A 16,223-nucleotide genomic window follows, 5' to 3' on the forward strand; every position below is an offset into this window, starting at 1 on the left:
GTTATGTTTAATGTCATTTTTGTCCAAAGGCAACTTCTCTGTTTGCAGGTGGATGTTCCACACACTATATGCTCCACTCAGTTGTTGAGGTCACCTATTGAGTATCTTTGGTATGGCGGCCATGTTGTTTTGCTTTGATTATTGCAGAGGTGAAACGGCATCATGCACTGGCTGAAATTGAAATTTCTAATCCTTCGTTTTGTTTGGCTGGAATTGAATGGGAAACCCTGACATTGCACATATTGGCTTTACAGAGTAAACTTCACTGGGGTCAGCATTTAATGTTACTGAGGAACAACATCTGTATAGAGCTACTTGGTATAATGGTAAATCCTCTACTGATGGAGTTGGGAGTTTGATTCCAACCAGGGCAGTATCAATGGGATGGTTTTCTTTATTTATTTGTGTCTCTGGGTAAGTAAAACACTGAGACCGTGGCTCACACTGCTGCCTATTTGCCCTGGGTTCTACTCCACCACAGAGTTTCTATGTTTTTCACTGCATGGGTCACTTGTGCCTAACCTCCCTAGCACACACCTGCTTGTTTATGAGTAGGCCCATGCAAATGGAGACAATAGAATTGAACTGAGGACCCAAGTGCTTCAAGACAGCAATACTATCGTTTAGCCATCGTGCTGAATGGGGCTCTCTTGTTGTTGTTTTTTTTATTTTTTTATTTATGTAGTGTCAGCCCAGGCAGATAATATAAAAAACATCTGAAAACAAAGACTGAAATTGAACACAAGAGCCGACCACTTTAAGGGGAGGAGTGCTAACCACTGTGCTCCCTTGATGAGTTGTGATTTTCGTCTTTCCATTATACTGTTCAGTATTGGGTCTAGGGTTGCCATCTTTTCTGGAAAAAAAAATACCGGCCTTCCTATCTATTTATCTTTTTTCCCTATTAATAACATTGGGATCAACCATCATTTTTATCGACCAGGCCAACCATGAGTCGATTGTTTCTCAGTTGGATGCCTCAGTTAGGTGGATAACATAAAAGCTGCTTATGCTGGATGAGAATTCAGGGCACAAGCATGGAAAAGCATCAGCACCACCAAGAAATTCAAACGTAGCTACATTTGTATTTGTGGAATATCGACCGAGGGAAACACAAACAGCTCTTGGGAGATAGAGTTGAGATCCCTAGCATGGCTAGACACGTAGTGCTATAAAAAGGCCCCAAGGCAACACCTCCAGCATGAGGGCTTATGGTTGGTGCTGAAGGTGGCACAGTCATTAGTGCTCCTGTCTTAACATAGTGGGGTCCTGAGTTCAATTTCAGTTGTGGTGCAAAGATGCTACATATATAAAAAACAAGCATGGGAAAGCATCAGCATGGTGGCTAATCAGTAACATTGCTGTCTTCATATCGCTTGGGTCCTGAGTTCAATTCCAGTCTGACAATTGTCTGCATGGAGCTTGTATGTTGTCTCTGTATGCGCGTTGCTCTACTCCAAAACAGACAGGTGTGTGTGTGTGTGTTGTATGAATGCTGTGTGCTAGGGAGGTTAGTTGGACATGAGTAACCAACATAGATGCAGGGAAAACATAGAAACTCCATGCTGGAGTTGACCCCAGGGCAGATAGCCAGCAGTGCAAACCACTGTGCTGGTGTTTTATTTCCTCAATACTTACCCGGTCTTAGCGAAAATTATAAAACCATTCGCTTGATATTGCCCTGGTTGAAATCAAACTCATCCTCCATTGTTTGGCTTGAAACGTTGTGACTGTCCAGACCATAAAGCCAAAAAATAGCAAAATAAAGGCTTTTTAACAGAAATCTTTGATGGTGCTGTCTAATACAGTTTGTTTGGATAAGTCGGTTGGAGTGGACACCGAATGCCGCGCACCTGTTTATCAATAAGAAATTGGAGTTCCTGGTGAGTGCTGACTTAATTGCATTTTCATGACCAATCCACCTTTAACAGAAACTGATTATTGACATTTATTACCCACTCCAGTGGTGCAGACTACACTGAACAACTCAAAGGCTATATAAATATAAAACACAAAAAAGTGCAGTGGCCCAGTGGTTATTGATCATGCAATACAACTCTTGAACCATAAGTTCAATTCCAGTTGTTCCTTTATATTGGCACTGTATGGACAAAAGAATCAAATCCAGTTTGGCCTGATTCAGACCTAAGCCGTTTACAATGACTGGGTTCTAAGGTCAGTTCTAGCTTTCACACTGTCTGGACAGGTTTATATATTGTCCGTGCATAAATATGTTTATACCATATGAATAAAGATCTTGACTAAATTGGCAGCCTTGTGCCTTTATATGGTCACAGAACCCCTCAGAGACTTCTAATATCCTTATAATTTACAGTAGGAGGTACATTATCCCTTTATTATACATGAGCGATACTCAGAGTTCCCTGTATAACTCAGCCTGCAGCCCTGTGCCTTTATATGGTCACAGAACCCCCCAGTGACTTCTAATATCCTTATAATTTACAGTAGGGGGTACATTATCCCTTATAATACATGAATGATACTCATAGTTTCTTATATAACTCAGCCAGCAGCCTTGTGCCTTTGTATGGTCACATAATCCCCCAGTGCCTACTAATATCCTTATAATTGATAGTAGGGGGTACATAATTATATTCCACAAGTGATACAGGTCTGAATACTAAATAATCATGTGCATGGGCAGTGTTCTGATGAAGTCGGCACAGGAGACTGAGATGTGTATGGGAGATAATCCTTATCTGTCACTAGGGTTGAATTTGCCCTTTAAATCTTTTCCTTCTGTTATAAGAGGCCTCTCCCATAACCCATTGCTGTTTAGGATAGAATGATGCTCCAGCCCCCTGATTGTTCCCCTGTATCCCATTTGCCATTCACACTGCCATTGTGAGAGGTTAACACATCTGCTGACTCCCGGCTGAACTGGACCAGTAAAGCCACCGTGTCGCCTCTCTCACTCGCTGACCTGTCAGGCACAATACAAAGAGGCCCCATTGTAATGTTAATCTGCAGGGGACACAGACCAGGGCCCAAACAGATGTGAAACATTTGGGGAAGGCAGGAGTTCATTTGTCAGCTTTGTGCTGCCATTGATTGGCAAACCATTAACCCTGTAGGCAAGAGAATGGTTAAATGTGAGCAAGCAGACATAAAGTGCTGCTTAAAGTGGAACATGAGGGGTTTCTGCCCGCCAAGGGACATAACAATGACTGTAATTACAGGTGAGTAATTAGTCAGATATTTGAACATATTTAAGACTTTAAAAAGTATTCTCTCCAAATCTTGTTCTAATGGACCTTATGGATGGGCTCCCGTGCTTCCATTCACCCCTAATAGTTGGCTATGGGACTCCGGGCATGGCTTCCTCACAACCAAGGCTCTAGCACCCCTACATTCTGACCCATAGTTTGGGAACAGATCAGAGTTCCTGTAGGCATTGTTAGCCCATGTAGAATAATGATGTCATGGCACAGTGGTGATGTCATGGAGTGGCTCTCTAATAGGCAAAGCAGTTGGAAGAGCATTGCGTTTATGGGTCCCCAGGTTAAACATTTGCTTAGTATGGCATTACCTCCTTGCTCACATCCAGTAGAAGTTTCTGTAGATATCAGTTTTCAATGTGGCATGATGATGTCAACAGTCAAGACATTGTGGTCCCTTTATGATATAACAGCTCTATGTGGAGTAGTCAGGTGTTGAAGGAACTGGCAAACTTTGGTTGATCTGGGGGACAGCAGAGCAGCTCCACCATCTGGGCCACTTACAGGTGCTATGGTTTCCAGTTCCCCTCTGTGCAGTGATTGCTTGAAATACTCTCAGATGGGTGGGAACCTGGAATGACAGGACAGAAGGGAGTAACTGATAATAGAGAAACAGATAGCACTGTTAATACCCCCAGAAGGTACATGGAGGCTACACATTATAGTGAATAATTAAAGGGGTGGCCCACCTTTTAGTTAACTTTTAGTATGTTAGAGAAAGGCCAAAGTAACTTTGCAACTGATCTTCATAGAGACCTGTAGAGACCTATGAACAAGCAGTTTTGCAGCTGTTTTACTGGGCCTAATCCCTTTCTGCTCTACATCTGCCCCCTGCAGGGTGAAATGGTCATATGAACAACATTGTTCCTGTACATAAGAGCCGGGGCCAGGCCAAGCCGTCTGGGTACCATAGGCAACCCGACCGGCCACCGCTCTCCCTCCCTGTGTGCACATGAATATGGGTGAGCATGCGGCGTACCTGAAGAGAGAGTGAGGGAAGGTCAGAGGAGGGAGTGAGAGGAGGGAGAGTAGCAGAGGGGAGCAACTAGGGGTAGACAGAAGACCCATTAACAGGTACCTGCCTAGTGCCCCCCTATCGTTGCGCAGGTGCATCGTCTGCCTACCCCTAGTTCCGGTCTGGAGAGCAGCCTAAATCTGGAGTGAAATTCATAGCCCTGCCCCCTTAAAAGGATACTGTCATGGAACATGTTTTTTTTAAAAAAAAAAAAAAAACACATCCACCCCTCACTTGCTCAGTCCCCGTGTACACCGCTCTGGGGTAACTTGCATCTCCCTCACTTTAGGACACTGCCAGATGTCCAGTATTGGCCTGGATTGGGGATTCGGACACTAAATGACCTTCTCATTGACAATGTGTTTCCATCCTTCGCGCTCCTGCAGGCTAAGGTTGGGGGGGTTAGGATACAATTCTATAGGTTTTTGCAGCTACGCCATGCCTTCCATGCACAATTTGGCTCGCTCCCCATCGAATACTCCTCCCCATTAATTGCAACTGTGCTCCATAATCCACAAACGGGCTAGCTCACGTCGCGTATTTATAGCTCCTTGATTGACTCTGTCCCTCCCCCCTTTACTAAGGCCAAACGTAAATGGTTGCTTGCTATCCCCCACCTTGGTGATGAGCAGTGGGACGATGCTGTTGATGGTTTGTATCGGGACCTTATTTCGATCAGGGATAAGATGATCCAGTTTAAATTGATACATCAGTTATATTGCTCTCCATTAAAATTGCAGAGGATGGGGGTGAGGTTGGCCTCGGTCTGTCCTAAATGTCAAGGGCTCGATGCCTCCTTTTTCCACCTAATCTGGGAATGTCCCTTGATTCATGAGTTCTGGAAGGGTGTGCTACGCTACCTGGTCGATAATATTGCCTTCCCGAATGTCTATAGCCCTGAGGTATGCCTATTAGGCCTAGTGGATGACCTTCTCCCGCTTAATAGGTCTAGAACACTTGCTAAAACCTTACTCTTCTATGCTAAGAAAATTATTGTTATGAACTGGATGGGACATACTGCACCGACTGTGGACCACTGGGTTAACCTGGTTAATAAAATACTCCCTTCTGTTCGACTTACATATGAAGCTCGAGGTTCCTCTGGGAAGTTTGATGCGGTATGGTCCCCCTGGCTAGACATTCATGCTGTTGAGGATGTGGGCATTTAAAACACTATTATAGCTGTAGGTTTTGATCCTTCTAGTATTCCAGATCTCATCAGGTCTGTGGCAGGGGTATGGGACCGCTACCTCTTAGTGTATCATGATATGGATTGTATGTTAATTTGTGTATCTTGTACGATGCTGCATACAGTTGTATTGTACTTTTCTTTTCTTCTTCTTCCCTTTCCTTTCCTTTCCTTCTGCCTTTGTTGTTTGTATTGAAAATGATAAATAAAAACTTTAAAAAAAACAAAAAAAAAAACACATCAGTTAATAGTGCTGCTCCAGCAGAATTCTGCACTGAAAACAATTTTCCAAAAGAGCATACTGATTTTTTATATTTAATTTTGAAATCTGACATGGGGCTAGATATATTGTCAGTTTCCCAGGTGCCTCCAGTCATGTGACTTGCGCTCTGATAAGCTTCAGTCACTCCTTACTGCTGTACTGCAAGTTGGAGTGATATCACCCCCTCCCTTCCCTCCCCAGCAGCCTATCAGCAGAACAATAGGAAGGTAACCAGATAACAGCTCCCTGGTAAATACAAGAACAGCACTCAATAGTAAAAATCCATGTCGCACTGCAACACCTTCAGTTGCATTAAGTAGGAGAAACAATAGCCTGTAAGAAAGCAGTTCCATAGTGCAGCCCTGGCTCTTTCTGACCAGTCAAAATGACCCTAGATGGCTGCCTACACACTAATATTACAACTTAATTAGGAATGCAATTTATATTTATATGGTAGAGTGAATTATTTGCAGTGTAAACAGTGTCATTTAGAAATAAAAACGACACCATAAAAATCATGACAGAATCCATTTAAGCGTGCTGGTACCACTACCAGTCTAGTGGATGCTGTTCATGAGGATAAGATCATTAGTCAACAAATATTTTGCATGCTGGGCAGTACCAGTATCAGGAATCTCAGGGCGCCATACTACTATGTTAGAAATTCTCCCCCCCCAAGGGAACCCCAATTATAAGCCCATTGTTCACCTAGTTACTCTGCGCAGAAGGGTAATGAGGCCAGAATGAAAAAAAAATGTCAATTCGCATGCGACTACACCCTTGATCTTCTCATTATTACAACATTCTACCCACGACCCACCTAAACCCTGCCCACTGACAAGCAAGCCCATCCTTTTTAGTTTTAAATTGCACTTTTGCATCTCTTGCCCCCTTCCCTCAACTGCAGTACCCCTTGCCCCTCATGGTGGCCCTGGTGCTGGGGCAGAATACAGAACTATGGGAAGGCAGTCTGTGTTTTTGAAATGAAGTAATACAAGGACCAGTTAAAACACTCCCCTTGGTTTTTCTTGGTGGGCAAAATAAAAGCTGCGTCGCAAATGTGTTTTATTGCACATTTATACAAAGATAAGTGAATACAAGCCCATTTATAGGGCATACTTCCCCTTTAATAAAAACTTCCTGAAATCTAACAACTTTCCACAATACTAAGTTTTGTATATATTGACCAGGCGCATATCCCTTTATGGTCTATGAAGACAAGTTCTGTTTGGGACCCGGCAGGTCTGGAGATGTCAGAGAGTCTCTCAACCCCTGATCCTCCCCCAGGCAGAAGAAGGGAGAAAGAACAAGCGGCTGGGGGGGGGGGTAGAACAGAGGAGAGATAAAGGGGAGGTCATGCTCCAATGCTGTAGGCACAGGAAGTGCAAGAACAGAGGATCAAAGAGATTGGCCAAGATACACCAGTAGTCACAATCCAAACTGGAGAGTAGAACCTGTTTCGGATGGATAGAAAGGCTCCGTAACATAGAATATTGGCAAAGTGTTCTGTACTGGGCTCATAACGGAGCCATGAAAGGTGCTCAGTAATATGGGGGAGTGTACAGACAGCACCCACCAACTGACACTTCTGTATAAAGATGAGTGCAGTTTTGTACTGCTAAAATCCAGGTGTGGGCTCAAGCTTTTATAAATATAAATATATAAGGTAGTAAAACACTGCTCTGCATATTGCTCTCTTGTTGGATTTTAATGCTGTGCTGAAATAAGTGAGACAATGGGTTTGTGTCAGAACCACAACAAGAACCTGATATTTTGATATTAAGGGCTACACTACAATTCAGTAGGGGGTACAAAGGGTAATATACAGAGTGGCCTTTTACTGGAGAAGCTACCTGATTATTATGAAATGAACCCTCAAGCGATTAGATTCCCTTTAATGCTGAAGAATCACACAGCATGAACATAAGGCATTGGAGTCCATATTTGTCATTATCTTGGTTTTTTTACCGCTGAATTTAGGATTTGATTTGTCATTAAACAAAATATCAGGAGGGAGCTGCTGCATCCCAACTTGCACTGGAACCTGGGAATAATATCCTATTAGCAAGCAAAGCTGTGTCAGACTATATAAACCTGCTCTTAAATATAAATAGGATTATAAAGAGAAATGATGACTTTCCTATAAGGAGCCGCGTGTCTGTAGACTTTCCGGGGAGTCTATTAAGTGCTGCACCTTTTTATAATGCACAGCTGCTGCGGAACTTGGCAGGTTAGTGGGCTCTGCAAATTAAAAACAGAAGTTTTTTTGGGTCCTTGCAATGGAAAAGAAATACTGCTCTATGGCACTCGTCTCAGTGCCAGCATCTTAACCCTCGTGGTGCCAGTGTAGGTGTTCATGACAGGATCACGTGTGCTCAGAGATGAGGGAAAATAAAAATACATTTTACAAATATTTCCTGTTTCGCAGCCTCATTATTTCCTGTGCTCACAGAGGCGACTTTGATTCTTATCAGCAATTTCCACTCTCCTATGTTATTAACTTGTCCCCCCCCCCCAGTTTTGGCATGGATCTCTCTCTCTGCTGCACCAAATGATACTTACAGTGGCCATACATGAGCTGCCGACTCCAGACTCAGTGTGTATGTGGCCCTCAGACAGGCCTGTCCCACCTATGTCTGGCCAAAAATCCACCAGAAATCCCTTTGGAAGAGGACAGCATTGGCACATTGATGTGTTCCACATCTGACGGGTTTAGGGTTGCCTAGACCAGAGCCCGGTTGTTGGAAAGGAGGCCAGGGTCAAAACTGTCTGTTAGGAAAACCAGGCAGGATTCTCCTAAATTGACGTGGTGATCGACCAATCACAGGGCAGCCATCAGGGGGGAGAGTTGTAGGGGGCCCCGAGGGTAAGGGGGGCCCGGGCCATGCCGCACTTTCTTGATTAGCCGGGCCCCCCTGCTTTCTGAGAGCTGCCGACTTCGGGAAGGCAGGGCGAGAGCACAAGGGGAGGTATCTTCTGTCCATTACTTCCCCTTATTGGTCACTGAGTTTAAGTCCCCGTTGAGCTGCTCAGGGATTGGATAGTTGAGGTTTGAACTTCTCCTCCAGCTCATCCAATCACCATGCAGCTTTACCAGGACTTGAAATTCTGTGACCAATAAGAGAAGAAAATGCTGTCACTGGAAGAAGATGCAGCCACCTGTGCTCCCCTCCTCCCTTCTGTAGTTGGCAGCTCACTGACAGCAGGTGGGTCACACTAATGAAGTAAGTGTAACATGGCAGGGCCCCCCTAAAGGTAACCCTTTGTGCTCCCTGTTGTCTGGTGGGGCCCTGGGCACCAAATTTTTTTTAAACTTCTGGGGGGGGCAAGTTTTTTTACATGGATGTAAAATTTTCTTATAACGTGGGGGGGGGCCCTGACCACCAATATTTTTATTTTTATTAACATATGGGAACCATAGCCACCAATTTTTTTTTAGTGTGAGGTGGGGGGTGGACCTGTGGGGTGGGGACCTGTAGGTGGGGCTTGTGGTGGGCGCAGCCCTGCGGTTTCTGATGTCGGCCCTGACCAATCGCCACATCCCATTAAATCCCGAGTCCACCCCATGATATCACAGGCCTGCCCCCCTGCACAGACCATGCGCCCTTAAAAGGTGGCAACCCTTGACGGGCTCCATAGGCCTCAGTGTATGATGGCCATGGGGCCAATGGTTGGCCTTGCACATGGATGGCAAAATGGGACCAGATCCACTTGTTTGCTGACCGTGCCAAACAAGTGGATTTGGCATTATGTGGCTACCTTTACCGTTCTGGTGAATGTGGCTGGAACACAAGTGTAATCAATGCCAAGCAATCCACTGGTCCCTTATATGAGCAATCATGGCTGCTCCCTTTGAAACAGTGGCATAACCATTTTCTCTAGCCCCCAGCAGTTTCAACGTCTGCTTGACCAGTACTTACATCCCTAAATGCCCAATGCAGGTGCAAAATTTTAATCATTTTGTAAATGATGTACCAATATGGGTATGATGGTGGGTGGGGGGGAGGCACTTCCATTGATGCACACTGATCAAATTGCTCAAGTGTATAAAGGGTACAGGGTACGGAGCCTGTTATCCAAAATGCTCTGGACCTGGGGTTTTCCGAATAACAGATCTTTCTGTAATTTGGCTCTTCATACCTCTAGAAAATCATGTAAATGTTAAATAAACCCGATAGGCTGGTTTTGCTTCCAATAAGGATTACTTGTACTTGTCTATAGAGTCTATGGGAGACGACCTCTCCATAATTCAGAGGTTTCTGGATAACGGGTTTCCCCAACATTCCTGTACTACACTAGTTGCTCCTGTGCTTATAGAGATGGTATTTACCCAGTTAGTAAATGAGCCCCAATGTGTGCAGACTGATTATTCAGAGGGGCACACGGTCCAGCCCTGGCCACCGAGAAGTTTGCAGTTGGGGGGGTGTGGAAGCTTCTGGTTTAACTCTGGGTTTAACTCTGCACTGTCTGGGCTGAATGATATTGTCTGGGCTTATGGCACACATGGTTTTTGTTATGGTGCATTGTTTAATAGTCTCACAGCACATGTGTTCTGCTCACATCTGGCTGCGATACGGGGTCACCGGATCATGTGCCTGATGATTGTATTCATATTACTATTTACCTGTGCGGTGCAGGGTTCCCCATTAAACAGCCAAGTTTGGAAATAAAACTCATTCTCTGTGTGGCTCTGGGGTCCCTGCTCATGACTGGATGGAGCAGCACCTGGCGGCCAGTGTGTGGCCACCTTGAGCTGTGTGTATATTTGTGCAGAGCCAGACAAGTACACTGCACCTCCAATCATAACAAACAGGGAGCAAGTTTGTCAGGCAGGAGGGTAAACACTGGCAAAGGGGAAATAACATGGCACTGGGGGCATAAACAAGGATCAGAACCCACACAGGCACAGACAGAGAACCTGCTACAATTCAAAGATTGTTAGCTCTTCAGGAAAGGGGCTTCATTCTAATCGAGTCCCAGGGGAAAGCACAAGCTGGTGTAATAGTGAGATTTTGGAGAGACCCCAATAACCAACTATACACATAGACAGGCACGTGCCATAGGCTAGGCTGTACATAGAATCTGTACATGGGGTGTGAATGGGCCACTAGGAAGATTTGCTGAATCCTACTGCAAATCAACCCCAGTTCCCTTTGATGAATGGTTGTTGGCGGAGGAAATGCTGAGTATGAAAGTGGTTTTATTGTACTGATGGGGGGTGGGTGGGAAATGAATCCTGTGCTGGGGGCTCTGGGATATGACTGTGTGTGACTAAGGGACAGATAACATGGGCTTTTAATTGTCTTAATAGCCCTTTGTGTGGCCCTCTCCCTGTCATTAGGCCACATGTTGAGGCAGTTCCTCACTTTTATGGCCACATTGTCCTGTGCTATGGGATCTCACAGGCATAGTAATTGGAGATAATGATTGGCATGCAGAGACCTCCCCACTGCATTCCTGCTGGGGTGCCCCAACATTGTGGGGGTTCCAAAGACTCTGCCTGGTTCAGCATCACATGTATTCAGCTAGTAATTAAATACACTGTATCACTTAAACACACAATATCTCCCAATCTATGCACCAGAACTCCAACTGTCCCTCCTCTCGCCTGTAGCCCAATAATAATAAATAAATGGGTGTACTGTGTACACAACAAATGTATTTTTTTTCTAGAAAAGGACTAAAATTGTGGGATACATTAAGGTGGTACCTGGAAAAAAGGGTTGCAACTGTCGTACTGTGTGTATAGTAAGGCACGGTAGTGTATTAATATCTGAGGGTCTACTGATTGAATCTTAAATACACTGTTTATTTTAGACTGGAACTCAGAGGAAATCTGATTGTGGGAGAAGCAATGCATCTCACAGGGACCAAATCATTTATTCAAGCACTGGATTTTGACTCATCCCAGAGCAGTGGAACTTTCCAGGCCTGTTAATGTGCGGCGCCTGTACACACCGGGTATTTCAGACAGACGGCTCCCATGTTTTTCTACATGATGTCACACAGTAAACACATTACATCAACAAAGAGGTTGTGTGGGGTTTTGGGGAGACCAGCTGGACTCTTGTGGTACATGGAAGTTTATTACTGAAATATCATCTCTTATTCCTAAACAATTCCTAAATAAAGAGGGGGTTATAAGGGATAATATACCCTCTACTGTAAATTATAAGGGTATTAGAAGTCACAGAGTGGTTCTGTTACTATATAAAGGCACAAGGCTGCAAGCTGAGTTATACAGGGAACTCTGAGTATCACTCGTGTATTATAAGGGATAATGTACCCCTACTGTAAATTATAAGGATATTAGAAGTCACAGAGGGGTTCTGTGACCATATAAAGGCACAAGGCTGCAGACTGAGTTATACAGGGAACTCTGAGTATCCCTCATGTATTAAAAGGGATAATGTACCCTCTACTGTAAATTATAAGGATATTAGAAGTCACCAAGGGGTTCTGTGACCATATAAAGACTGCAGGCTGAGTTATACAGGGAACTCTGAGTATCATTCATATATTATACCCCCTACTATATATTATAAGGATATTAGAATTTACTTAGGAGTCCCCTGACTTGTATACTGTATAAGAACCTGGTCTCCTTTATGCAGTCTTGTAACCTTGCAGTGCCTTCTAAAATCCCTGAGAGGGCGCCGTTTCATTAATTTAGGGCTGAGCTTTAGTGTTGAAAGCAATGAGGGCTCCTGTGACTGGTACAAACAAACCGTAAACTCATTAAATAAAAGTCAATTGTGCCCTCATATTATTAGGGCTTATTCTCTGAAATATCCAAACAAATTCCCATAATTTTTAACCATAACACACAAATCACAGAATTGAGAGGATCATGCACAAGTTGTGAAACTAACAGAGTTAGCATGCAATTCATTAGGTGCATTAAGAGCATTAAAGGACAAGCCAAACTGCATGTGATTTTTTTGTGTGCTTGCACTTGTAAATCTAAATGAGCCCTATGAACATCCTTCACTTCCATTTTAACATTAAAGAAGAACTAAAGTCTAAAATAGAATAATGATAGAAATGCTGTATTTTGTATACTAAATATAAACATGAACTGCACCAGAAGCCTAATTAAACAAATGATTTATGCTTTCAAAGTTGGCTGCAGGGGGCTGTCATCTTGTAACTAAGGTTAGACCATCTTTGCAAGACCTAGACTATGCACATGCTCAGTGTGGTCTGGGCTTCAGTTGGGAGGTTTATTTTAGGGATTGTCATAAATTATCAAAACAACACAAGTCAAATAATATCTGCCATAGAAGCCGATACAGCTAGACTGGTTAATAATCAGAGTATGGAGACTGTGCTGGGTCTGCGGATATGAATCTCTACGCGGTCGCAAGCTGCTCTACAGGGAAACAAAGAAAGCTGCTCAAGTTCTGGGAAATAAGGTGGGGGGGGCTCCCCCTGCCATTTCAAAGTATGATCGTTTCCCTGCAGAGCAGTTAGGGACTATCTGAAGTTTCCTATCTGCAGCTGTCAGAGCAAGTAAAACGAAGGGGGAATCTTATAAAAATGGTAGATATTTTTCAATTAATGTATATTGGAGATAGATATCTTTTTCCATACAGTAAATACAAATGGGATTTTATTTTTTTGCCTTTACATCCCCTTAACATCACATGGGAGACCAAGGACCCATTTTCAGTTCTACCAATGTCACTTTAAAACATCTACAAATTATTCATTTCCAAGTGCTGATAATTGACTTTAAATTAAAAGCAGCGCTATTGGCCAGGCACAAAAAAAAAACATTCATTACAGCCATGTAATCTAATTATGAAATTTGCAGTCGTGTCCCTGCAAGTGGCGCACGAGCCTCGGAATAATCCGAATATCCAGCATAAGCGAGGAATTTCCAACAGATCTCATGCCTGACTTCCACAGTGCAGGGAAAGGGAATGAAACCCAAAGAAAACACAGAGTTTGTGGTTATTTTATGTATATTTTCCTAATGCCGACAAAGCGGTGTCAGGTTTAACAAACTATAAAATGCGTCAGGGGTTTATTGCCTTTAGATCGAGGAGAAGGCGTGATGGGAAACCTTCTTTTAGTGAAACCTAATCACCTTCCTTGGTTTCCTGCAACCACAAACAGAATGTTCCATTGCAAGGAGAGCACAGGGCGAGGGGTTTATTCTCTATTAGAATTAAAAATCAGGTCAGAATGGAGACAAACAACGAAGTAAAGGTGCAGATTTGCTTGTAGGTCCGACCCCCCCCCCCCCATTATAGTCATCTGGCTAAAATCTGTTTCCTTATAAATTTTCTCTAACGGTTAATCGTTATTACTAGTGATGGGCGACTTTGTCCTGTTTCGTTTCGCCAAAAAAAGGGGTGAATTTACCGCGAAATCCGCAGAACGGCAAAAAATTTGCGAAACACATTGAAGTCAATGGGCATCAAAATAATTTTGACGTGTGTCAATTTTGACGTCATTATTAAATCATTTTTATACGAGCACCTATTTTTATGCTAGCGACTATTTTAAAATGCACCCACATTTTTTGGATGTGGCAGATTTTTCACAGGTGAATTATTCGCTGGTGGCGAAAGGCATAAATTTGCCGCAAATTCATGCCTGCCGAATTTATTCGCCCATCACTAGTTATTACCATATTTTTCCCTATAAAATATAAAGACTTAATTTTGTGTGTAAAAAGGAGGCCAAAAGTTAGGCACCCCCAAGTCATTGTATTTACTTACCTGAAACCCCGGGCCAGTGCTCCAATCAGCAGAAAGCTGCATCAGTCCGGGGTTATTCCAGCGAGAACCACAGAGCAATCGGCTTCTTCTTTCTTCACACGGAAGGGCATGCTCATTAGAGCAAAAAGCCGAAATTTAACGAAGAAGTTGACTTTTTCGTTCTACTGTGCATGCGTCTGCCCTGGGAAATTTGAAGAAAGAAGTAGAAGGAACAAAACCCTGGGACCAGTGCAGTTTTCTGCTGATAGGAGCACCTTCCCCGGGATTTTAGGTAAGTAAATACAATCACTTGGGGGTTCCTAACTTTTGGCATCCCCAAGTAAATAGGTCTTTCCTTCTCCTATAATATAATTTAAAGGAAAAGTTTTACCCTTAAATAAACTTTTTGTGCTGAGTCAGTGACCCCAGAAACCGGATGAATTACAGTGCTGTTATTGTTATTATTATTATGTTTATTGCTTATCCTTCTATTCATTCTGACATTTAAACACTCACACGCACACACAAAAGGAAAAATGAAGACCAACTGGATTCTTTTTCAATTTCTCAAATTTTTTTTCCGTCAGAGCAAAAGTTTAGGAAAACACCTTCTGCAATTCAGTTTTTTTTTTTTTTTTTTACTAGAAAATATAATTTTCTGGTTTTATCTATTATTTCATTTTAGTTTAAGTAAGATAGCTAGAATCTCAGCCATACAGCAAGGCAGGACTGCTTACAATGGGTATCAGACAGGATCACTGTGACAGAAAGCTCTGTTACAAAGATAGCTAATATCTCAGCCATAAAGCAGGGCAGGACTGCTGCCCACCCACACTTCTTTATTACGTGCTTGTTTTCAGACTTAGCCCACTGCAAACCTAACTATATAAAATGTAAATATTATCATTATGCCATATAGCCTAATTAAAGCAAAAGAATAAATAATTAAAATGTTTATTTTTTTTTTTCATTTACAAAATTTTGCTGCATTTCAGCGCAGAATTGTCGGTGGATCTATCGTGGATGTCGCTGTTATTACCGCTCTGGATAAAACCAAACTGAACTTGTCACATCCCGACAGACACTTCAAATAAATAATTGTTCATTTGTGGAGCCATATATCATGGGACGGGGCAGCTGCTCTGGGCTTAAAAGCTCTTCACAAAGAGAGGAGGAAAATCTGCCTTTAAACAGGGAAACAGCCCCCCCCCCCCCGTCTCGTATTGATTAAGGCACTAAACTCACTTAATGGGAAGGAGGTCTGGGAGTAAATTATTAAATGTGTGACTTGTCTGTGTGCAGATACTTCTTATGTACACAAATAAATATCCCAGAAGGAAAGTCGTATCCCAGAAGTGATTTCAGTGATTCAATGACATAGCACCCCTATTATTCTCCTTCCAAGAAATCAGCATTGATACAAAGTAAAGGCTTTTGCAGGACATAAACACAAGGAGCGCCCCCTGGGCTAGAGGGACAGGGTAGGTTAAACAAGCAATGAGATTATTACCCCACAGAACATGTTATAAGCCCCAAGTCCTATTAATGACATTTTTGACAATGGTACAATATTGACAGGCCAATGTATGTTGTGCAGCACAGAGCTCCGGGGAAATGGGGGTTATTTATACTCAATGCCCTGTGGGGGTCTGGGGTCACTCTTATTTTTTGGTTGAGTGAGAAAGTGGCATGGAGGGGGGTCAGCGTGTTTGAAACCAGGCATTGCTTTGTATGTGTGAATATATACAGTATTATAGGAGATGTATTTATAGGAGGTCTGTTAATTCTTTTGCAGACAACTCTGTACTAG

Source organism: Xenopus laevis, chromosome 9_10L (genome assembly GCF_017654675.1).
Source record: "Xenopus laevis strain J_2021 chromosome 9_10L, Xenopus_laevis_v10.1, whole genome shotgun sequence".
Classification (NCBI taxonomy): Eukaryota; Metazoa; Chordata; class Amphibia; order Anura; family Pipidae; genus Xenopus; species Xenopus laevis.